The 24,823-nt window shown below is 39.1% G+C and overlaps 1 pseudogene; it reads right to left on the reverse strand.

Annotated features, from left to right (window-relative positions):
* Positions 1 to 5,631: 5,631 nt before the first annotated feature.
* Positions 5,632 to 6,185, reverse strand: LOC122735433 (annotated as a pseudogene).
* Positions 6,186 to 24,823: the final 18,638 nt, after the last annotated feature.

Raw genomic sequence — 24,823 nt, forward strand, 5'->3', positions numbered from 1 at the left:
TTATCATTTATTATAATATTTTACTGAATCTCCTGAATCTCTGTTGGGTACCATCAATTATAGCAAGAATAATATCCATTGCTTAGCTAAATGAGGGCTTGAAAACACTGTCTGCTCATACACTTATGGTTTTTTCTGTAATTCTTTCATATGAGAGAGGCCCACTTTGGTCCCTTTGACTGCCCTCTGAGAAAAGGTTTGCCCAGTATAAAGAATGAGTGTGGCATAATGATTTTTTTTCAGTTCTTTTCTACAAAGCAATCTACCTTTGATTAAACACATTAGAGTCCGGATCAGCTGACACACATCAAATAACTTTCTCCCAGGTCAGAATAGATTCTGAGTTGTAATGAGCTGGCACTGTATGAGACCACAGCAGGAAGGGAGAACTTTGGAACAAGCTACCAGTAAGGAACCAACTAGACTGATGGTATTTTCCCTTTCAATATTTAGGGTATCTGTGCTTTCACAAGGAAAGATGATCTGTGGTCCTAAAAGTTGTATGTGTGTATGTGATTGTTTATGTATATCCTTCCAAGCTTATATTGGATTGATCAACCACAATTGAACAGAGTAGACCTGGACTTTGACATCATGATGTCACTAATCCTCTTCGAGTGTGAAGGATGAACAACCATATGTATATGTGTGTATACACACACACACACACACACATATATACATATATACATGCCTACATATATATGTATACAATGCTGAATATATGTTGTATGAAAGTTATATGCATACATAAATATATTGTATTGTATTTCTACATGTATATGTGTGAATATGTTTATATAGAATTTATTTAAAATATTTTTATTAGGCTTTTCAAGCAAAAATGGGCTTATGGGTAATGGAGGCTATGCCTATACACACAAAGTTGGAGACTCAGAGCAAGTAGTTGGAGAATGCAGTCCCCAAGTCCCTTTCACCTTAAATATCCAACCATTTGAACACAGGATCAAAGACTTAGAGCCAGAGGAGACCTTAAAACTCACTTAGTTCAACTCTCTCATTTTATAGATGAGAAACTAAGGCCCAGAGGCAAAAGCGTTCTTATACTTAGATGACTAAAACCGTTCCCTAGGTCTTCCTCCCCATTATGCATGTGTGGGCTTTGCCCAAGCATGTTGGGAAATATGCAGATTTGTCATCTTAGCCTGATTATTTGGATAAGAGGAGATAGTAGATATATCAAGGACAGGACAGAAAAAAGGGGATACTATGAAGTACAGAGGAATGGTTGGAAAAGGGTTTTTTAGTTTTGGAAGGGGGGGAAGCAATGAGGGTTAAATGACTTTCCCAAGGTCACACAGCTAGTAAGTGTCAAGTGTCTGAGGTTGGATTTGAACTCAGGTCCTCCTGAATCCAGGGCCAGTGCTTTATCCACCATACCACCTAGCTTCCCCCAAGGGGTTTTTTTAGATGAAAGAAAATTGGAGGAATCAAGAGTTTAAAAAAAATTGCAAGGATACAGAAAGATAGAAAGGAAAAAAATTTTTCAATAGACTTTATTATTTAATTATTTCTTAGGTACATATTCATGCTTTTCTGTTTAAGAAAGATTAAATAAATACATATAAATAACAACTATTGACAACTAAATGACACTTTAAGGTTTTCAAAGGACTTTGCATATAACTTCTTTTTTTTTTTAATAACATTTTATTTGATGCTCACAACCACCCTGTGAGGGAAGTTCTGTGGTTATTCCTATTTTATAGATGAAGAAACAGAGGTTCATATAGGTCCTGGACAAATTGACTTACTCAAGATCACACAGTTTAACATATATAATCAAACATGCTACCATCAGAGAAACACAATACTGATTTTTGAGTTTCATAATTTAAGATATACTCTAAAAGCGGACTTGAAATATGCGATTTTTGCTGCTGCCATTTTCTATTTTAGAAAATAAGTACAAGAACCAAACATATTAAGTTCCTGCATCCAAAGAGAGAGAGATTTAGTAATCACTGGCAGCAGAGCAATTACCAAAAAAGTGAGCCAATAGCAAGTGCAACAAGGGTTTCATTGTCAGCTGGAGGGTTTGGCTAAAAGTAAATTTAATACTCATTAAAAAATGAACATTGCATTTAATGCCCCTTCAGAGGCCGGCAAATTGCAGCTAGCACGAAGCATTTCAGAAAGCAGCCCCATTGCTATAAGCTTGATGTCCCTTTGCAAACAAATCCTTCCGATTCAGTGAAGTTCCAGCTTAGAAAAGTTCAGTCCCTCTGGTAACATTCCCAGCTCACAGACCTGGCCCCATTGAAGAGAGCCAGGGGCACAGTCAGGAGCTGAGGAGCAAGCAAACTTTCATCCCCAGTAAACATCAGCTCCCGAAATGCATAAAGTATGGCAACAAAGAGTAAGGAAGTTTCAGGTTTGCACCTGCCTCAGAAAGTGGTGATTAACAACAAACTTCTTTCAAGGCATCTTTTGTCTTTTTCCCCTCTTTTTCTCCTAAACTACAATCTGCAATAATTCCTTAGAACAAGGATTTTTCTATTTAAACTTGATTTTTTCACAATAAATCTATTTCTTTTTACAAGTATGTATAATCTGTGCCCCAAGTGCCCCTCCCGGATAGAGAATATTTTTAAAAGCCCTAAAACAAATATCCTCCTTACAAACCTGTAGTCTAGCAAAACAAATCTGTCTGTCTCTGTCTCTGTATGTCCCTACCTCAGTCTCTCTGTCTTTGTCTCTGTCTTTCTATCTCTCTGTCTCTGTCTCCATCTCTGTCTCTGTCTCCATCTCTGTCTCTGTCCCCTCTGTCCCTCCCTTCTTGTTCTTGTCCTCCTCTTCCTTCTCCTGCTCCTGCTCCTCCTCTCTCTCCATCTTAAAGTTATCCCCTCTCTGGCAGGAGAGCAGGAGGTCAGTGCCATGTTTAATCTTTAGTCATCTGAACTCTTTCATTGCATTGATTAGAATAGACCATAGATCTTAAACCTTTTTGCGTGTTATGGACACTTTGCCAGTTTGGTGAAGCCTATTTAACCCTTATCAGAATAAAGTCTGTTTCCTACCTACATAATTGAAAGAAATTTGAAATTTCATTTGGGAGGTTAGTATTTTTTTTTCCATTTCAAGTTCAAAGACCCTCTGAAATCTAAACAGAAACCTCTTGGGGATTGTGGACCCCCCATTGAGAACTTTTGCTTGACTTAGAAACTTGAGGCTGAAATTCTTCACCTGGGAATATGTCCTACATATGTAAGACCTTTGAGAGTCCTATTCCTGAGTGCTGAGCAAGATTGTTAGACAGTGAGAGTGTGACAATTGGAGTGACGCCCCCTGCTGGAGAGATACTGTAGGAAAGCTCTGCCATGAAGAGAAGGCATCTGAGGACAAGCCATGCGGCTTGGAAGGTCAGTTCCTTGGCGTCAGGAAGTTACATTTGATGTTTCTGGTTTAGACAGGAGGCTTGTGGGACGAAGAAGGGGCGAGGCTCTCGCTCTTTTGTCAGGACCTCACGGGGAGTGGGGCTAGAAATGCTGGATCCCTGAGATAGATAGATGTAGGCATCTAGGCCTCTTTCTCTCTCTTCACCAAATTCTTATGCTCTTTAATAAATGCTTAAAAGTCTAAACTCTTGCTAAAGCTTCTAATTTGTTGGCGACCATTCATTAGATTTTTAGACAGTGTAGCTAGATAGTAACATTTCAAGACTAAAGATTCAGTGAATTTAGAAAATGAGTTCCAAAGGAAAGAAATACATGGTTAGAACCTCCTCTTATCCATTTTATTAAAAGTGAAGTGGTGGCCATAGATTGATTGGGATTATAAAAGGATAGTTGAATTCTTTGGGTGAGAGGTGGTGGTAATTGTCATTACACAATTACAATAACCTGCTAATTGGTCTCCTTGATTGAAGGCTCTCCCCACTCCAATCCATCCTCCATTCAGCTGCCAGATTCCCCAAACTCACAGGTCTGATCATGTCACTCAACAAGTTACAATGGCTTTTTTTTTTGCCTCAGGATCAAATATAAAAGCTCTATTTAGTTTTTAACATCCTTCAAAACTTGGCCCCTTCCTACTTTTTCAGTCTTCTTATGGTTTACCTTTCATGCATTCTATGATCCAACTAACATTGTTCTCCCTCCCACATAACACTTCATCTCCTAATTCTCATTCTCTCTCTCTCTCTCTCTCTCTCTCTCTCTCTCTCTCTCTCTCTCTCTCTCTCTCTCTCTCTCTCTCTCATGACTGGAGTGCTTTTCCTAGGCAACTGACTGGTTCTCTAGGCTTACTTTAATATACAACTCAAATTCCACCTTCTAATAGTCCTTTTCTGGTCCCACCTCAGCTCATCCCTGCCACCCACACCAATAGCGCTGATGCCTTTCCTCTGAGCTTCCCTTTCATTTAATCTGTATATATCATGTATGTACATAATTACTAGTATGTGTCTCTCACATGAGGGAAGGGATAGTGTTTTGGCTTCTGTTTGTATGCCCGGGCATGTAACACAGAGCCTGGCCCATAACAAGTATTTAATAAATGCTTATTGACTAACTGATGTATTCATGTGCTTAGGGCTCAAAAGGAATTTTTTAAAAAACCTAGAAAGCATGAATATATTTGACTATAATTAAGTATTTGTTGTGAGAGTATGTGCAGTGTCAGGAAGATATGGGCTCAAGTCTCACCTCTGACATATACTGGATGTGTGACCCTGGACAAGTCATTCTATCTTTCAGTGACCTAACTCTCTAAGAACATACTTTGCCGTGAAGGTGCTGAGGTCCACTGGTAGATATTGCACTGCAAAAACCTATATTTTATCAAGAGCCCCCTATGTGTAAGGCACTTAAATTAGGCATTTGAACACAAAGATGCAGATTCTGTCCTTAAGGAGTTCCAATCTATTTGCACATAGTGACAGATTAATGAGGACCTCACTGATAGTGATGAGTTTCAGTTAAGTTCAGTCTTTTTTTGGGGGGAAGAAGGTGGGGCAATGAGGGTTAAGTGACTTGCCCAGGGTCACACAGCTAGTGTCAAGTGTCTGAGGACAGATTTGAACTCAGGTCCTCCTAAATCCAAGGCAGTGCTTTATCCACTGCATCACCTAGCTGCCCCCTAGTTCAATCATTTTTCAATCATGTTTGACTCTTCCTGACCCCATTTGGGGCTTTCTGGGCAGAGATACTGGAGTGGTTTGCTATTTCCTTCTCCAGATCATTTTGTAGATGAGAAACTGAGGCAAACAGGGTCAAGTGGCTTGCTTAGGGTCAGCAGCTGGTAAGTGTCTGAGGCCAGATTTGAACTCAGAAAGGTGAGTCTTCCTGACTCCAGGCAGGCTCTCTATCCACTGCACCACCTGGATGCCCTATATTAATGAGTGTCATTTCCCTCAAAAGCTTGTGAATTTCCAAGTTATATCAATTACTCTGTGTGAGAAGGCAACAGCCATACTTGGGTGATAATGCTACAGAAAATGATAAGTTCATGAAGGGTGATGTCAGTGACTAGATACAAAAATCCAATGTCCTTGGAGTGGTCATGTGGAGTCCAGTCAGCTCCTGACTGGTTACTCTGCTGTGACTATATCCCAACCCATTTGTTGTTGTTGTTGTCCAAAAATCTTTAATGTAAGAAGGAGGAGGGGAATTAGTTTTTGTAGCCTCTGCTGGCGCAATGGCCCCTGGCACGTTGGAACTTTCGGCCCTTGGATCGGACATATGGTTTAGTGTGGCTGTGGGGAGTGCCAGGTGCCTTCCCAAAATGCCTGTATACCTCGCGGCCCTTCTGGGGACCAGACAGAAAGACAGTACCCTTGCCCTTGGCCAGCTGGTCAAAGGTGAGAATCTTCCCACCAGCCTTGAGGGTGCGATTCCCGACATTGCTAGTAACATGAAGAGCACACACCTTCAGCTTGGGGACATCCTGGATCCTCACATCATTGGTCACGGTCCCAACAACCACAGCTGTCTTGTTTTCCCTGCCCAGCAGTTTCATCTTCCTGATCATTCGGGACAGGGACAGGGGGTCCGGTTGGTCCGGCTCATGAACAGCCTTTTCAGCACAACCTTGTTGAAAGTCGAGTTGGTTCTACAGGCCAGAAACCGGTAGAGCTTCACCAACAGCTCCAGGTAGATGTCCTGGCTCTTGGGCTCCTTGCGCCGGACTTTCCGGTCCTTGTTATGGCGAATGTTGACTCCCATGCTGGCGCCCTACTGAAGACCGGCCCGACCAGGAAAGACAGACAGGGCGGCAGGACAGGCTCCCAACCCATTTCTAAGACCAGTTTATATGAATAGCAGAGCCGGCCACCTGTAATGGGATTTTATTGTATTTAGTGTTAATGACTAGATGGTAAGTGCTGCCCATTTTGTTCAAAGTGTTACAATGGTGAACACCCAATTTGTTATTAGGATATTCTTGTGAATTTTGGTTAACCAAAGCAACAAAGAGGCTGCTCACTGCTCATTATCATTTCTTTCTACTTGAGCTTCCAAGGATTGGAGTTTTGGAGCAGAGAAAATGGTGTGAGATGTACCACATAGACAGCCTCAAGGTGAAAAGGCTATTTAGATTTTATGAAGATTTGCCAGATGTGTGAAAATTCTCACCCAGGGATTCTCCATTGATTTTTTTTTCATTTTGCTCCTGACACAATATGTCCTCAAAGGAGTTATTGAATCTTGGAAGATATTTTTAAAAATCAACACAACTTTAAACATATTACTTCACTTATTTAGAATGAAATTTGATCAGTGATATCTCATAAAATGTCTCTGTTTTAAATTTGGATAGAAGTATTCTGGAAAGTGTGGGACTTGGAGTCAGAAAGACCTGGATTTGAATCCCAGCTCCACTATTAATTAGCTGTCTGTCTCAATTTTGTTATCACTTCCTCAGAACCCTGGTACCAGAGGCCCTTCCCTCCCTCTATTTAGAGAGGGTAAAGGGGGGCAGCTAGGTGGTGAAGTGGATAAAACAACAGCCCTGGATTCAGGAGGACCTGAGTTCAAAGCTGGCCTCAGACACTTGACACATTGGCTGTGTGACCCTGGGCAAGTCACTTAGCCCTCATTGACCAGCAGAGAGAGAGAGAGAGAGAGAGAGAGAGAGAGAGAGAGAGAGAGAGAGAGAGAGAGAGAGAGAGAGAGAGAGTAAAGGATGAACACTAAAGATCTCCCAGATCATCCACTATATAAGGATGTCACCCAAAGAATTCTCTTCATCATTTCCCACCTTGCTGTTTTCTTGGACTTTATCATCTCCCAAAATTCAGTGTTCTGTAAGATGAAATCAATTCAGAAACACACAGTGCCTCAGATTTGGCTACATGACTTCATCATCTCCCCCCCTCCCCCCCCTCCCCCCCCCCTCTCTCTTTTTTAGTGAGGCAATTGGGGTTAAGTGACTTTCCCAGGGTCATACAGCTAGTAAGTGTTAAGTGTCTGAGGCCGGATTTGAACTCAGGTACTCCTGACTCCAGGGCCAGAGCTCTATCCACTGTGCCATCTAGCTGCTCCCCCCCCCCAACTATCTCAAGCCTTTCTATGAAACCCCAGTGATTAGCCCAGTGCTTGGTACTTAATAAACATTTATTGACTCTGACTCAGATTCATCACTATTGTTGTTTGGCTTTCATTCTGGAAGAGGATCATGACATCAGGAGATGATATCATGACTTGTCATGAATTCAATTTAAGTGAAGGAGGGCTGTGAGAAGTCACCACCCTCTCTCTCTCTCTCTTCCAGAGTCATTGGAGTCCAGTGGCAAGATATAGATCAGGACAACTGGAGATGGCTCTGGATGCAGTGGGAGACCTTGACCTTTTCAAACTTTTTGTTTTGTTTTGGGTTTTTGTTTTGTTCTGTTTTGTTTTGTTTTTGGTGTAGCAATGAGGGTTAAGTGTGTGCCCAGGGTCACACAGCTAGTAAGTGTCAAGTGTCTGAGGTCAAATTTGAACTCAGGTCCTCCTGAATCCAGGGCAGGTGCTTTATCCACTGCACCCCCTAGCTGTCCCCCTAAACTAAGATCTTTTGACTCTGACTCAGACTCATAACTAAGTGAGGGTAATAAGACCTGTACTGCCTACTTCACGGAGTTGTTGCAAGGAAAGTGCTTCCTAATTTTAAAGCCTGTGTAACACAGCAGAACCTTAGATTTTAAATTAGGGTGGAAATGGAGTAGACGTCATCTAGTCCAATGCGCCATTTCTTTTTAAAAAAATTTTTGGGGGGCAGCTAGATGGCATAGTGGTTAAAGCACTGGCCCTGGATTCAGGAGTACCTGAGTTCAAATCCAGCCTCAGACACTTGACAATTACTAGCTGTGTGACCCTGGGCAAGTCACTTAACCCCCATTGCCTAAAAAAAAAATTTTGCTTCTCATTCTTTTATTTTTTTAACCTCATTTTATAGAGGGAAAAACTGAGGCACAGAAAGGTGAGGTGTGATGTCCAAGGTTACCCAGGTAGCAAGTGCAGAATTTAAACTTACGTCCTCTGGTTCCAAAGTCTATTGCCTTTCTACTGCACCATATACAACCATAGATGTGAATTATTTTTATATGTTACAAATGTCTTGCTTCAATACACCCAGGATTGCTTTAGCTTTTTCATCTTTAAAATGAGAGAGTTGGATATTAGAAGAACAAGGATGAAATTTCCTTTCATATTTAGGAATAGGGAAAGAGTTCATAATCAAAGAAGGATAGAAAACACAAGAGAAGATAAAGTGGACAATTTTGATTATGTAAAGTTGAAGGTTTTTTCACAGGCAAAACCAAATTCAGCTAAAATTAGAAGTAAAGCAGTCAACTGGGGAAAAAATTATCTGCAATGATAATGGAATCATTTCCAAAATACATAAGCAATTTATTCAAATTCATTAGAATAAGAGCCATTCCCTGATTGACAAATGGTCTAAGGGTATGAACAGGCAGTTTTCAAGGGGAAAAAATCTGACCTATCATCAGTTAAAATAAAAAAAAAATGCTCAAAATCTCTAATAATTAGAGATGTAATTTAGATGTAATTCACTCTAGGTGAAGCCAGATAGCTCAGTGGAAAAAGGGCTCAACATGGAGTCAGGAAATCTCGTCTTCTTGACTTGGAATCCAGCCTCAGATACTGACTAGCTGTGTGACTCTGGGCAAGTCACTTAACTCTGTCTGCTTCAGTTTCTTCATCTGTAAAATAAGCTCAAGAAGGAAATGGCAAACCATAACAGTATCTTTTCCAAGAAAACCCCAAGTAGGGTCATGAAGAGTCAGACACAACTGAAAAATGGCTAAACAACAACAATAAATAACATACTACAAACAACAACAAAGCATGTTTTCGTACATATGGATCCTTTAGGGTATAGGCCTAGTCAAGGTGTGCCTGGGTGAACAGGAATACATAGTTTAATAACTTTGGAGAGTATAGTTCCAAATTGCTTTCTTATTTATTTATTTATTTATTTATCCATCCATCCATCCATCCATCCATTTATTTGTTTGTTTGTTTATTTATTTATTTATCTATCGGTGAGGCAATCGGGGTTAAGTGATTTAAATCGCTTGTGTTTTTTTCAGTTTTGTTAACTAGCTGAATGATAATTCAAAAATTGCTTTAATTCTCTGGGTCTTAGTTACCTCTGTAAAAGAGGAGGTTGGATTAGATAGATATATGGGGGGAGGGGTTAATTGATCAAATTGATCACAAGGCATCCCAAAGAATTAGAAGACTCAATAACTCAATTTCCCAAGATTTATTGCAATACTGTGAGTGAACACAGGGAGAATCACCCAAGGAGAGAGGTGTCTCCAATAGAGAGAGGAAGAATAGTTATATTTATAGTGAGAAAAAGTAGGTTATCTCCTCATTATCTTAATCTCTTGCTTGTGGGAGGTTCATGGGAGGTCTTATCCTAATTTGAACTTCCTGGGGTACTAAGACAACCCACAAGGCTAGTTTTTTCCTTGGAGGTGTGTTTTGGGGGTTTACCCATCAGAAGGTGAACCTAAGGACACATTTGGCTTTTTCTCAAGGACATTCTTAAACTTGTTAAAGCTAGAGGGTCTCTGTGTTTTTGGTATCTTTTTACTTATGATCTGGATTCTAAGTGTCCTGTCATCTAGGAAAATTAATGGCTACTAATGGTTAATGGTCCCTGATTACTGTCTCTGTTGATGGTGAGGGTTGATAGGGACAAGCCCTCTTGGTTACTGTAAGAACACAAACCTTAGTTTCTCTGTTAACCCTTTTAGGTACTCTTAATAGCTTCTATTGATAGGCTATCTGTTAACCCTTTTAGCCTCCTCCATCAAGATAATCTCTAAGGGTCATAAAGCACCAAAATTCTGGTTCTATAATGAATATAGAAAGAGTGATAATGTATTTACCTCATATCTAGTAAAAATAGGATTAGCGTAGGCCTTGAAAATTAAAGTTCAATTTTTTAACCAATCAGAAATCTACATCAGGGATTGGTTTATTGTTCTGTTGATTATCTAGACTTTAAAAAAATACTATTAATGCAGGGACAGTTGTTAAATATTTGCCAGAGCACTCCAATCATGCCCTCCCACAAAATAACCTCTGAAGCCATTGTCAGAGCCATTATCCTGGTCTAGATGAATCATGAGTCTGACACATGTGACAGTTCATGTCTTCAAGGAGATGTAGTATGGGGAAAGCAGAGGAGTAAAGTGGGAAAGGAAGCAAAATGGGAGTCACAGACAGAAGTCTGTTTCTGGCTTTGCCAACAATGAACTGATCTGGACTCTTAACCTCCAAGAGCCTAAGCTTCCTTTTTTTTTTTTAATTGTAAATGAAAAGGTTTTTTAAATTATTATTATTATTATCTTTCTTTCTTTCTTTCTTTCTTTCTTTCTTTCTTTCTTTCTTTCTTTCTTTCTTTCTTTCTTTCTTTCTTTCTTTCTTTCTTTCTTTCTTTCTTTCTTTCTTTCTTTCTTTCTTTCTTTCTTTCTTTCTTTCTTTCTTTCTTTTTAAAATTATCTCCAAGGTCCTTTCCAAATCAAATGGTCCGTGCCTCTATGATTACATGGCCTCTAAGGACCCTTCCATCTCTGAATTATGAGGACTTTTATCTGTGATCTCAAATCCAAATTAGCATGTGCTTGAGAAGCACAATGGGCCACATGCTTTTCCAAATACATTTTGGAAGGCAGGGTCAGTACAGTCCTAGATTTTCTTTGTCATTCCTGGCAAAACCCAGGGCTAGAAGTACTAAAAAAAAAAAAATGCCCAATTTGGCTCTAACATTCCTAGAATTCTGGGTTTCTTAACCAGGTAGGGGTGTGTGTGTGTGTGTGTGTGTGTGTGTGTGTGTGTGTGTGTGTGTGGGTGTGGGTGTGTGTGTGTGGGTGTGGGTGTGGGTGTGTGGGTGGGTGTGGGTGTGGGTGCAGCCCCTTCTCAAAATAATATTTTAAAATGTGATATAGATCTGAGCTAACTCTGAAGTTTTCTCCTTGAGAAGCTAAACTAATGGTTGGACACACCTAAGAAGGAAGGAGAGATAAACCCATTAGGTTTAGCTGCTACCTGAGCTCCACCTGGGGACAGAGATAACTCCAGAAGTCTGGACCACCACCCCTCATTAAAGCCTTTCCCATCCCAAGCCTCATTCAAGCTTTCCCCACCCCCAAAAGGAACTTTCCATTGTCAGGTAGTCACCCCATCTATCCTCTATAAAAGCTTTGGCCTTTTTTCTGTTATAGGAGAATGTTTCTAAGCCATCTCCTTCCCTTGAGGTGAAGTCTTCTATTTCTCTCTTGGTCACTTTCTCTAGCACCCAAATAAAAAAACATTTTGTTCTAATTGGACTGTGTGCAAAAAGTTGTAATTCTTTACAGCATAATACCTAAAAACCTCCACCACCTATTTCCCTGTGACAAATGAATCAAATAAAATACATAGGAATATAAAAGAAACCAAAGGTGAATGAAAATAAAGATGTCATATTTTTAACTCATCCAGGTTCAGGGACCCATGTGGAAATCTATACAAAGACCCAGATTAAAGAATACGTACTTTTGAGAATCCTGGCTCCTGTCCTCTTGATGTAGAATGCCTCACAAAAGTTAAGACAAGAATTGGGATTCCCTGGTGCTTTATGAAGGTTAAAGGAACTCTCCTCAATAATGGGATTTCCTGCTGTGCCCCTCTCCTCTGATCATTCCCAATGGAGTCTCCTAGTTCTCTTTGGTGCTTGGGGGTACATCATAGAGCTTCGGGGATTGCTGCATCCTCATCTAGGAAGCTATGAAAGCACCAAACGCCAGAAGAGGCCAAACTCTCTCACAGACCAATCCTCCCTAAATAAGGGTCAAGGAACATGCAGCTGCCTGCCCTTTAGGGAAAACAAAACAAAACATCATTTGGCCTTAAAAATGATTCCTATTGCACAGTTAGGTGGCACAGTGGGCAGCTAGGTGGCATAGTGGATAAAGCATGGACCCTCTGATTCAGGAGGATCTGAGTTCAAGTCCGACCTCAAGTCCGACTTGGTACTTACTGTGTGACCCTGGGCAAGTCACTTAACCATCATCGCTCCGCAGAGGAGGAGGAGGAGGAGGAGGAGGAGGAGGAGGAGGAGGAGGAGGAGGAGGAGGAGGAGGAGGAGAAGAAGAAGAAGAAGAAGAAGAAGAAGAAGAAGAAGAAGAAGAAGAAGAAGAAGAAGAAGAAGAAGAAGAAGAAGAAAAGAAAAAACGATTCCTATCATTAGACAATTCTGCAAATTCTCATTGTACAATATAGAAAGATGATCTGATCTTCTGGTGTTTATAGTGGCTGTTGTTAAAACAATATACAACTACATACTGATCCATCATTTTTTTAAAACATGTCAGACAAGAAAGGAAGCAAAAGAGCATTTATAAAGTGCCTACTATGTGCCAAATACTATGCTTAAGTGCTTTACAAATATCATCTCCTTTGATCCTCACAGCAGCTCTACAAGTTGTTGCTGTTATTATCCCCATTTTACAGTTGAGGATACTGAGGCAGAGAGAGATTAAGTGACTTACCCAGGGTCACACAGCTAGTAAGTGTCTGAAGCTGGATTTAAACTCAGGAAGACAAGTCTTCATGCCTTCGGGCCCAGCACTTTATCCACTGTAACATGCCCAGCAAGGAATTTAAAGCTAGAAGGGAACTTGGAGGATATTGAACTAACTCAATGCTCTCATTTTAAAGATATGTTAACTGAAAATACAAAAAGGTTCCATAATTTTTCAAATATTAAACATTTAGTAAGTATCAGAGACAGTATTTGAACTCCTATTCTCTAATACCAGGTCCTGTGTTATTTTTACGTAATATGCCACCTTAGTTTTTAAAATTAGCATTCTTTTAAATTTAAAGACCTTTTAGCATTAAAATAATAGCTATTAACAAAATAGAAGAATTATTTTTAAAAAATGAGAAACCTCACCTCTAATCTCCTAGGTGATACCACGTTAGAGCCAAAATAATTAACAAATAATAAACAAGCAAATAAGATGCATTTATTTTGTAATCCTTTCAGGCCTATATGAAATTCTTCCCTCTTGGTTCTTTTATTTTTTTCTCCTTCCTTCTCTCCCTCCCTCCCTCCCTCCCTCCCTCCCTCCCTTCCTTCCTTCCTTCCTTCCTTCCTTCCTTCCTTCCTTCCTTCCTTCCTTCCTTCCTTCCTTCCTTCCTTCCTTCCTTCCTTCCCTTCTCCCTTCCTCCTTCTCTCCCTCCTTCCTTCTCTCCCTCCCTCCCTCCTTATATAGTTGTAGTTGGTTTATATACAATTCTTATTTTGCTGTTTTCATTTGCACCACCACATATAGGACCTCCCATACTTCCAATGTGCTTCAGGGTACCATATTATACCATCATATTAATATGCCAGCATTTACTTGGCCATTTTCAAATGATTGGGCACACATCTTTCTCCTAAAATTTTATTATTACGGATAGAGCAGCTGTGAATGTATTTATATAGAAAAGTCCTTTTTTCCCCGTTTTAGGATTATTTGGGGGATAAAGTTATACTATTAGCATTTCTTAGCTAGAATGTATGAACCTTTCTCTGATTCATTACATATTGTACTATGTTCTCACAAATAATTGCAGTATCCTCACTAGACTGTGAGCTGAATGAAAGCAGAAGCAGACTTTTTTCCCCTTCTTTGCATCCTCAGAGCTTAGAACCCTTAACAGATTGCCTGGAACATAGTAGGCACCTAATAAATCTAATTTGACGGACAATGGATTAGAAAGCCTGTTTTCCCGTAGTCCAGCCAAAATAGGATTTAGTCTTTAAAAAAAAAATTCCAGTAGACATAAAGGCTGTATCTTAAGGTTGTATTCATTTGTATTTTTCTGATTATTATGAAGCATGAGTATCTTTTTATATGGTTATTAATAATTGGCTTTTTCTGAGCAGTCAATTGTCTTTCTTTTGACCATTGCACCATTGGAAATATCAATTATTACTCTGATAGGTACAGATCAGTCTCTTATGGATTCTAGATGTTAAACCTTCATCTGAATTTTAAAGATATTATTTTCCATTAAAAAATCACTCTGTCTTTATACGATTGAACCCATTGACTTTGTCTTCAATGATTTCTTCTATTACTTTGATTAAAAACTGCCTTTCCTCTCCATAACTGTGACAAATATCCTATTTTTTTCCATTTAAAAACTTCTTAGATCACTGATCCAGTTATAGTATATTGTGATGTAAGATATGGTATTTTCCTTTGGAGAAATCAAATACATAAAAAGTGTCACTGGGACCAACCCAGGAAATGCAAAGTTATAGTAAGGAAACAAATCATTCTGTGGTATATTTCCCACAGAGAAACACAAACACTGCTGTGGGCGTAAATGATGGCAATGGTCACCTTAAGTCTGAATTTGTGGCTTTGTTTAGTTTGTTTCACAGTCTCTATGTTATTAATTTTCTGTTTCATAAACCTGACAAACATAATTGTTAATTACATGCCGTACATTCCACCCTCACGGTAATGGTTTCTCTCAGAACTCTATCTGATATAAAGCTCTAGCACAATGCCCCACTATATTAAATTCCAATTTAATTACCTTTATTACAGTACCTCCTCTTCACAGGAAATGATTAAGTCTATGAGATGGACTCGTAATATAAGTGGAAGATACTGCAGGGAGCCTCACCCTAAGCCCTAATGTACCTTAGGCAGCATTTGCAGGCATGGTAGCAACAATAAAAATGGTTGAAAAATGATCTCCTCTTCCACTTCCCCAGCTCTCTGTGACGTGTTCCCTCTAAGGTCCCTACTGGCTTTCACAACATTGATTGACATCAGAAATTGGGCTTTAATGCGTAATTCATTTGCTTGCTTTTGTTGCAGGCAAAGTGTGTCTCAAATAATTAGCACAGGAGAGAAAGGGAGTAGCCTGTGGACAGCATATACTCACCACCTAATAATTAATCTTTTAGTGCCAAAATTTAGCATCCTTTGCTACAAGAAAAAAAAAAAAAGAAGCAGCAGCAGCTCAGGGTGTTTTACATTTAAACATAATTAGTGGTGGCTTCCAATAAGTTTCTTTTTAACCTTCATTTGAAAATTAAAAGAGCTAGTAGCTTTCAAGATCTCCAGCAGTAATTGTTTCCCTAAATAAACACCCAAAGCGGAGAACTGCACCAAGAACTCAGGCAACTGTGATATTAGGGAGTAGATAGGGAACAAGCCAGAAAATTAGCCTGCAGGGCATTCAGCCTGAGTGTTATTGAAGAAATGCAATAGACTGAATTTTATTACTATTAATTAGGCATTTATATAATTCCTATTTACAAAGAGCTTTTTGATCAAGCAACCCTTGCTAGAAAAGTCACATTGTTATCCCTATTTACCAGGTAAAGAAAGACAGGCGAAGAGGTTTAAATCATTTTTCTGAAGCTCACACAGTAGGTCCAGGTATATTTGTTTACTCAGTTTAAAACAGGACAGAGAATTGACAATTATTCAATGAGTTGAATCTGTGTCTGGATAATTTGACACAAAAACAAACAGACTGAAACAAAATCCCAAATTCCTTGGTGTGTTTTCCTATAAGGATTAGTTGTTTACACACCTAAACTTGATCATCTTCAGCTTCTGTATTTTTTTTCCTTCCTGCCATAGTATAGAAGTTTTGCATAAAATAAGTTCTAGATAAAATATCAATTTTTTTATCAATAGATTTACATAGACCTGTTCTCAGTCAATGACAAGCAGAATTACAATTTATTGCCCTCAAATTTCATAGGTGCAGAAATTGAGGCCCAGAGAGGTAAAGAAATGTACGCAAGATTAATTATCAAGTTGTGCTAGTTAATGGTATCTTTGAGACCAGAACCCATCTATGCCTCTTGATTTCTGGTTCTGTAATACTTCTTATATTCTGATATTCTATGATGCTTAGTCCCTTGATGCTTCCATCTTATGTTCCTCAGGTTATTTTTAACAGTGTGGTTAAGCCTATAGACTAGAAACACAGCATCACAGAGGGGCAGATTTAGAAGTTCATACCTGAAAGGAATATTCACTATTGCGTGCCTAGTAAGTGACCATCCACCTGTTGCTTAAGAGCCTCCTAAGTGGGGAAAACCTACTACCCACTCCACCACCTAAAGCCAGCCCATTCTACTTCTAAATAGTTCTAATTGTTAGAAAGGTTTGGCTGACATCAAGCTTAAATTTGTCTCTTTGCAACTTTCATACGTTGCTCATTTTTTTTTTTTAGTGAGGCAGTTGGGGTTAAGTGACTTGCCCAGGGTCACACAGCTAGTAAGTGTTAAGTGTCTGAGGCCAGACTTTGAACTCAGGTACTCCTGACTCCAGGGCCGGTGCTCTATCCACTGCACCACCTAGCTGCCCCTGTTGCTCATTTTAATATTGGCTTCAGTAGGGAAAGATTGCATTAGAAAGAGCCAGAACTGAAAAGGACTTTTTGAATAACAATCACTCAGTTATACTCATTACTGCAGATAGCCACTATGGACAAATCTAACTGCAATAAAGATTTTTGGAAGCCAAACTATCCAATGGTTTCCTGCTGCATACACTAATGGGATAATCACTATTTCCCCTTTCTCTCTGTACTTTTCACTGATGGACCTTAGATAACTCTGCATTCAAGGTATAGGTGCTACCTTCTAGATGAGGCCTGATCCCCCAAGCTATCTCTCTTCTCAAATTAGGGTGTATGTATCTATCTGTTCACAAGTTGTATCACTCTACCAGAACATAAGCACTTTGAAGTCAGGGATTATTTTTCATTTTTATTCTTATATCCTCAGCAATTAGAACAGTTATAGCATACAGTGGGTATTTAATAAGTGATCATTGTATGGGAATTATAGGTAGTATGGATTTCTGTTAGTCAAGGGGAGAAAACAATAAAAGGAAATAAATCTATTGTCCTATGTAAATCTGTTATAAAACATTTCATAGAAGTTTTTAAGGAAATGCAGTCCCATTCATTGATGGGATTTTCTGTCAGCTCTAAACCTTCTAGGAAGTAAATGAAGAAGACATTTAAAAACCTGAAGATATAATCATATTATCAGGGTCTTATAAAAACTGATAATGGCATAATGTACCAACTACAATCTCCTGACAACACTAACCAAATAACTAGAAAGCAATGAATTATAATAATTGAGTCTGGAAACAGTCATGTCAGTAATTAATATCTCCACATCAGTTTTGTTAAGCAATTATCTTAATTTTTGTACTATCTTGGAGAGAATGAGGGGAATTTGGGTACAAAAGCAAAAGATCTTTCAAATGGGTGATGTCAGAGATTTCTGTGTGTATAAATGCAGATGCTGAGCTTCTCCTTCTTACCAGAGACTGAGCACATGTTCCCTTTTCTTAGGATAGTAACTAGATTAGTAAAGAAAATTGACCTTTGGTGAACAAATTGCCATTATGGTAGACAGGCAATGGCTAGGTCTATCTTAATACTGTTCTTATGAACAATTCCAGAACAGATTATTTGCTTTTGGAGGGGGGGTGTGTGTGCAATGGGTGTTAAGTGACTTGCCTAGGGCCACACAGCTAGTAAGTGTTAATTGTCTGAGGCCAGATTTGAACTCAGGCAATCCTGACTCCAGGGCTGGTGCTTTATCCACTGTGCTACCTAGCTGCTCCAGATTATTTGCTTTTTAAGAGAGTGTTATAATACAACAATTATTCAAATCTTGGCTTTGCATCCCATTGCCTCTGTGGCCTTGGACAAGTCAATTAACACCCCATGACACCTGTTTTCTCACCTGTAAAATGAGGGGGTTAAATTAGCTGATCTTCAGCATCTTGTTTACCCGTAGAAAGGGAGGTAGGGTAGGGTACTGGTCACAGAATTTGAGTTTTACTCCTGTCTCTGTTTTTGACCACCTGTGTGACATTAAGCAAGTCACCTAAATTCCTTGGACTTCAATTTTCTCAAATAAAGGAGTTAGACTAGATAGTTTCTGAAGACCCAGATAACTTTAAGTATTATCCTATACTCTGTTAATCTATGTTGTACTTTACAAAATGGTCTACTCAAATACTAGTTTTAAAATGGTGTATTCTACCTTGTCTGAGGAAATTTTCTAGACAGAAGCTCTGAGTGTGGCTATCTGTTTCCAGCTGTTTCTGAACTGCTCTAACTCCAGACTTGAATTCTATTACACTATAGGTGTTTGGAGAGGAGCTGCCCTTCCCCAATATTGGTCACTAAAATCATAGAATAAAGAGCTGTAAAGGACCACAGAGGCCAATAAATTGAAATACATAGCTGACCAAAAATGTTCTCTACAGCAGGGCTTCTTCCATTTTTCCCACTCATGAACCCTTTTTGCCCAAGTAATTTTTATACAACCCTGGGTATATAGGCATATAAAACAGGCATACATAACCTGTTGCTGTTGCAAAATTTTTCATTACCCCCACATTCAGTTATGTGGCCCCATATGGTGTTACAACCTACACTGTAAGAAGCTAGGCTCTACAGCATAGCCTACAAGTTCTTAAACAGCCTTGGGTAGAAGTTCTTTAGTAAAGAGAAATCCACTACTATATTCCAAGATAATTGTTTCCTTACTAGATAGCTCTAATTGGTAGTAAATTGCTTCTTACATTAAGGCCAAGTTTTATAGCTTGTATCTTCTGCTCATTGATTCTAGTCTTTCAGGGTGGTCAGGGTTGGGTGGCATGCCTGGGGTCATGGGCTTGGTGTGTGTCTTATGTCTGAGACTGGATTTGGGCTCAGGTTCTCCTGGGTCCAGGGTGGGTGCTTTTTCCACTGTGTCAACTAGCTGCCTCATGATAAACATCTTTAGAGTAAAATTGAGGGGAAAGAGGATTGCACTGGGGGAGGGGAAAGGGGAGAGGTAGAATGGGATGGAATCTCACACGAAAGAAGCAGGAAAGGGCTCATGGAGTGGGAGGAGAGATTGGGGAGGAGTGGGGCAATGAATGAACCTTACACTCATCAGAATTGGCTCAAAGACCTTACTCTCATCAAAGTTGGCTCAAGGAAGGAACAATGTATACACCCAATTGGGTGGAGTAACCTATCTTACCTTGGAGGAAAGTAGGAAGGGAAGGGGATAAGGAGGGATGAGTGAAAGAAGGAAGGGCAGAGTGAGGGAGGGGGCAGTAAGAAGCAAAGCACTTTTGAGGAGTGATAGGGCAAAAGAAGATAGAAAATATAGTAAATATCATGGGGAGGGAAGAGGATGGAGGGAAACAGTTAACAATAGTAATTGTGAAAAAATTTTGAAGCAGAGGCAAGAGTAATGTAAGATGATGATAATAATGATGATGATGAATTGATTCATGGATTGCCCATGATTGGATGAAAGTGATGATTGATTGATGAGGACCGATTGATGATGAAGAGGAGGATTGGTTGATGATGATGACAAAACATATGATACTTACTTTGCTGGGCTATTGTGAAGAAAATTCTTTGTCAGGTATAAGGTACTATATAAATGTCATCTATTACTGTTGTTGCAACAATCAACCTCATGGGTTTGTTGTAAGGAAATCTCTCTTTAAATATAATTTACTATTAAAATGATGATTCTGGTCTTTCCCTCTAGGGCCAAGTAGAACAGATTAAATCCTTCTTCCACATGGCAATCCTTCAAATACTTGAACCCAACTATTAGCCCCACCACCATTACCCCTTTCCCCCTCACCCATGCTATTGGCCCTGGACCATCCAAGAACTCATCCAGAATGGCTGGGCCAGCTGGAATATCTGCTACAACTGTGGGCACCCTACCCCCTTTTCTTCTCCCTTAGACCAGGCTGCTTAACTGCTTCTAGAGTTTGAATGAGATGGAAATCGATGGCATGGAGAAAAACCAGGCCTTATTATATTCCTTGTCACTGATTTTTTCTGAGCTTATCAAGGTGTTCCTGGATGCTTTCCTCCATATCCCATGATCACTCAGCATTGTCATACAACCTCTCTTTGTAACATTAGGACCTTTGGTCCTTGGCATATGTCCCATCATTTCACCCTTATGAATTCTGAGCCTTTCTATCTTCTTTACAGCTGAAAGTTAGAGTGTGAGGTTCTTGGGGAAAGGAACTGTTTCAATTTTTCTACTTGTATCTCCAGTATTTAGCATAATTTTTTTATCTGTAGCACAGTTACTGGTACACAGTAGGTGCTTAATAAATGCTAGTTGACTGGTTGATTGAGCATTTTACATCATGAGTTCTTTGGAGTTGTGGTGGATATTGATCAGAGTTACAAAGTCTTTCCCAATTGATTTTCTTTTTTTATAAAACTGATATTACTGTGTATATTATTCCTAGTTCTACTCACTTCACTTTTCATTAGTTCATATGTCTTCCCAGGTTTTTCTGAAACCATTTCCTTCATCATTTCTTACAGCACAATGGTATTCCATTACATTCATATGTCATACCTTGTTCTGCCCTTCTCTCAGTTTCTAATTCTTTGCCACTATAAAAATAGTTGCTATGTGGGTCCTTATATCATTCTTGAAAGATTTTGTGTTCATATTCTATTATCTGCCCTTACTTCTACCTTTGCAAATAGCAAAGGTTCAAAGCAGGCAAAGGACCAAACTAGAAAAAACTATTCCAGGAGCTAAGGTCAAGAAATATGTCAGGGACAGAAAGCTGTGATGGTAAATTGGTTTGGTATAGTTAGTATCATATTGATGCCTATTCAAAAAGTTTATTGAATGAATGCTGAATATGAGTAAAAATGAATCAATGTTATAGTGGGTAGGGCATTGGACCTAGAGTCAGAAAGACTGGGTTCAGATCCCACCTCAGATGCTTACTAGCTTTGTGACCCTGGGCAAGTCACTTAACCTTCACATCCTTCAATTTCCTCACTTGTAAAATGATATGGTTGAATTTTATGACATTTGAGGTTCCTCTTGGATCAGCTCTAAATCTATGATTCTAAGAAATCAGTAAAGAAAGAGATAGATGAGACAGATGAGATCCAAATGCAACTGATAATAGGTAATGGAAAAAGATGCTGTAAACACAGCATCAGGAGTCAGAGATTTGAATTCTGGCCCTTCTTTTACAAATTACTAGCTGTGTGACCTTGAGCAAATCATCTAACCTCTTGGGATCTCAATTTTCTCATATTTAGAATTAGGATTATAATACCTTATTTGCCCAGACATGGTGATCTCCTGAGGGTCTTTCCCACACCAGCACTGATGATTCTATAAACTATAATTTACATAGAAAGTAAACTGGAAAACAGAACTAAGGATAGACAGCAAGGTTAGTCAGGGCCCAGGGAAGGAAAAACCAAGTCAGAAATTAGTCAAGGACAGAATCAGACTCATAGGAGGAAACCAGGATGGAACGTATGGAACTGCATGTATAATGTTCAATATAATTCGTGATTTCTAAAAAGAGAATATTGTTGGAATCACTATACTAAAAAATATATCATATGGATATGAGACAATACACACATATAAAATCTACTGCTCACACACTTTAAAGAACGATTAAAGACATGACTTACAAATTACAAATCAAGGTAGCAATTTTCTGACTGAATGAAAGAAGATATGATTCATTCCTTAGAGATAATGGAAGGTTTCTAAAATGTAAATAGAAAGAACTGGGAGAAGTCCCAAAGTCATTCCATCTATTGAGGGGATGATTATTTTTGCTTCTACAAACTGTACCAAATTTTGAATGTATCATGTATTGTGATGAAATGCCCTTTCCCCCTCACTTTTTTGAAGGCGAGTGCACTCAGAAGGCCTGATAGATGCATTACACAGCCACATTAGGAATTCTGAGATCTGGAGGATGCCCGGCTTTGATCTCACAACAAGCCGATTGTTACACTGAGTCCCCACAGAGCTGAACACACAGCCCAAGAGGGTCTTTTAACTCAAGTGCACATAGGGAAAAATTTATGAGGTTTTTATGAAGTGGTTTATTTCAACTCTGAATAGGGGAAGGGAGGGAATTTCATGACTTAAGGATTCAGTTGGGCCTAGTGCGAATTTTATCATCTGAGAGCACATTGGAGAGGATGGGCCTCAAAGCTGCCATGTCGCAAGGGGTATGGCTGTTTCAACACTACGCATAACAAATGTAAGGCAGAAGTATCTGGTCTGTAAACAACCCACAAAGCAAATTGCCAGTTGATACTTCCTGATCTAGACTTCTTTGAGATACAATGGGGGCCGCATTTCAATGTAGAGAGAGCATGAGTCCTCTCTGTAGTTCCAACAGGGCTTTGTCATGACTTGTAATGAGCTGAATATTGTAATGTGCATTCTAAAAAAAAAATGACTATTTCTGTGTGTGCAAAAATACAATGCACATGCACCAAGACATTAACAAAACAGCACCTGCACAAACTAAGATTGCAACTCTATTCTCAGCTTATCTTTGCTTTTCACTCACTGGGATCATTTCTGTTTCAATGGGGAAGAAAAGCAGCACAGGCAAGCATAATTCACATGTTAAGCTAGAGTTACCACTTCTGTATGAATCATCACTCTGTAAACAAAACCAAAAAAAAAAAATCTGAAAAATTCCAAATCCAAATATTCCACGTAAGATACTGCAAATAAGTTCCTAGCTTAATGATAAATAGAGAATAATAGCAATGGTAGTAGATGGTGGGTGACCCCTACCTTTGGTTCCCTTGATTTGGGAGAGGGAACTAGATGTAGCTTTCTGATAATGGGGTATTAAGAAGGGACCACACTTCCACAAGCCACTGATTCCCTACAATATATTCCTTTAAATGACTACCGTAAGTTACATTTATAAAGCATTTTAAGGTTTCTAAAGAGATTTCCTCAAAATACCTTTTAAAATGATAGTATATGTGTTAATATCTTCATGTATGGAAGAGGAAATAGAGTAAAAAAGATGGAGGCTTAGTCATTTGTCCATAACTGCATTGTTAATAGATGTTCAAAGTGGGAATTGAACTGGGATCTCCTGACTCCCAAATCTAGGAGACATTTCCATACACTATTCAGTAAATTTATTGCTATGTCTAGTGTCCCCCATGTCCCCCAGGTCTGAAGGACCCTGTACTCACAGCAATTGGATGAATTCTGTGTGCCTTGTCTTCTCAAGATATAGCTTGTGTGAGTGAGATTTTCCCCAACCCTTAAAGATTAGTGATTTAACTATGGTACTAATCAGTATTTAACCTACAGATCAGTTATTTGACTAAAATATTGTGATTTAATGTGCTTTACCTATTTCTTTAGTAGCTGAAATTAATAGTAATGTAACAAATAGGAGTAGATACTACGTAATATGTTCTTATGTATTGTGAACTTGTCCCTTGGCCAACATAACAAGTCCATTTGTAATATGATTAAATAAGGTACTAAAAATAGTATCTCTAAGCTGAAGGAACCAACTAGCATTGAAGGTTGTTTGATTTTAGGAATTTGCCCCAAATATCATATATTTGGCTGACTGTCAGCCATAATGGGGCACCCCTAACCTCATATTCATGATTTTTTTAGATGATGACCATTTGTAAATGCACATGGTCTGTACCATTTGAAATAGGCTCAGAAGATAATATGGGTGGAGTTGTGTCTAAAATTAGTAGGGTATATAAGCATTTAAGCCTTGCTGGGGTATAAAAACCACCAGATCCCTGGGCTTGGGGTCTTTTGGCAGCCTTACTCCTGCTGGAGGACAGCTTTATTGTGAGATAGGCCCTCTCTCAATAAACCTATTTTCTACAGTTTGGAAACTTCATTTTTCTTTCCTTTGTTGGACTTAGAAATTTTTGCAAGACTTGTGTCTAGGTTCCCACAAACATGGGTAACCGGGTACTAACATTATTCCTAGGTGCTCAATGTTCAATAAGGGTATTGGGTATAACAGCTTTTATTTATCAACCGCAAAAAATTAAAAAACAAAAAAAGCAAACAAAAAACCGCAAAAGACTCAAGGGAATCCATAAACAATTATCATTCTTATAAACCCATTAGATTCCCCCAGAGGAAAAAGTCACATTGCTGAACTGCTGAATTTATTTTCCCCATTTATCTTGGATCTACTTTACCTGAACAATTCAAAACAAAAGTTTTGGAGTGCCTTGTCAACCTATGCATTCACAGCTTAATCCCTATAACCAACAAGGGAGACATGCAATGATAATGAAATATCAGGGCTACTCCTTACTTTGTGAATGGCCTGTCTTACACTCTGTACCTGTGGAGACTGAAGCAAGTAGGCTTATACCATGAGGAAAGTGGAAGGGGAGTACCTGCCACCAGTGATTTATTAAAGAGCAGATCACAAGAGGGAAAGAATAAGCATTTATATAGTACCTACTAT

Source organism: Dromiciops gliroides, chromosome 1, assembly GCF_019393635.1.
Source record: "Dromiciops gliroides isolate mDroGli1 chromosome 1, mDroGli1.pri, whole genome shotgun sequence".
Classification (NCBI taxonomy): Eukaryota; Metazoa; Chordata; class Mammalia; order Microbiotheria; family Microbiotheriidae; genus Dromiciops; species Dromiciops gliroides.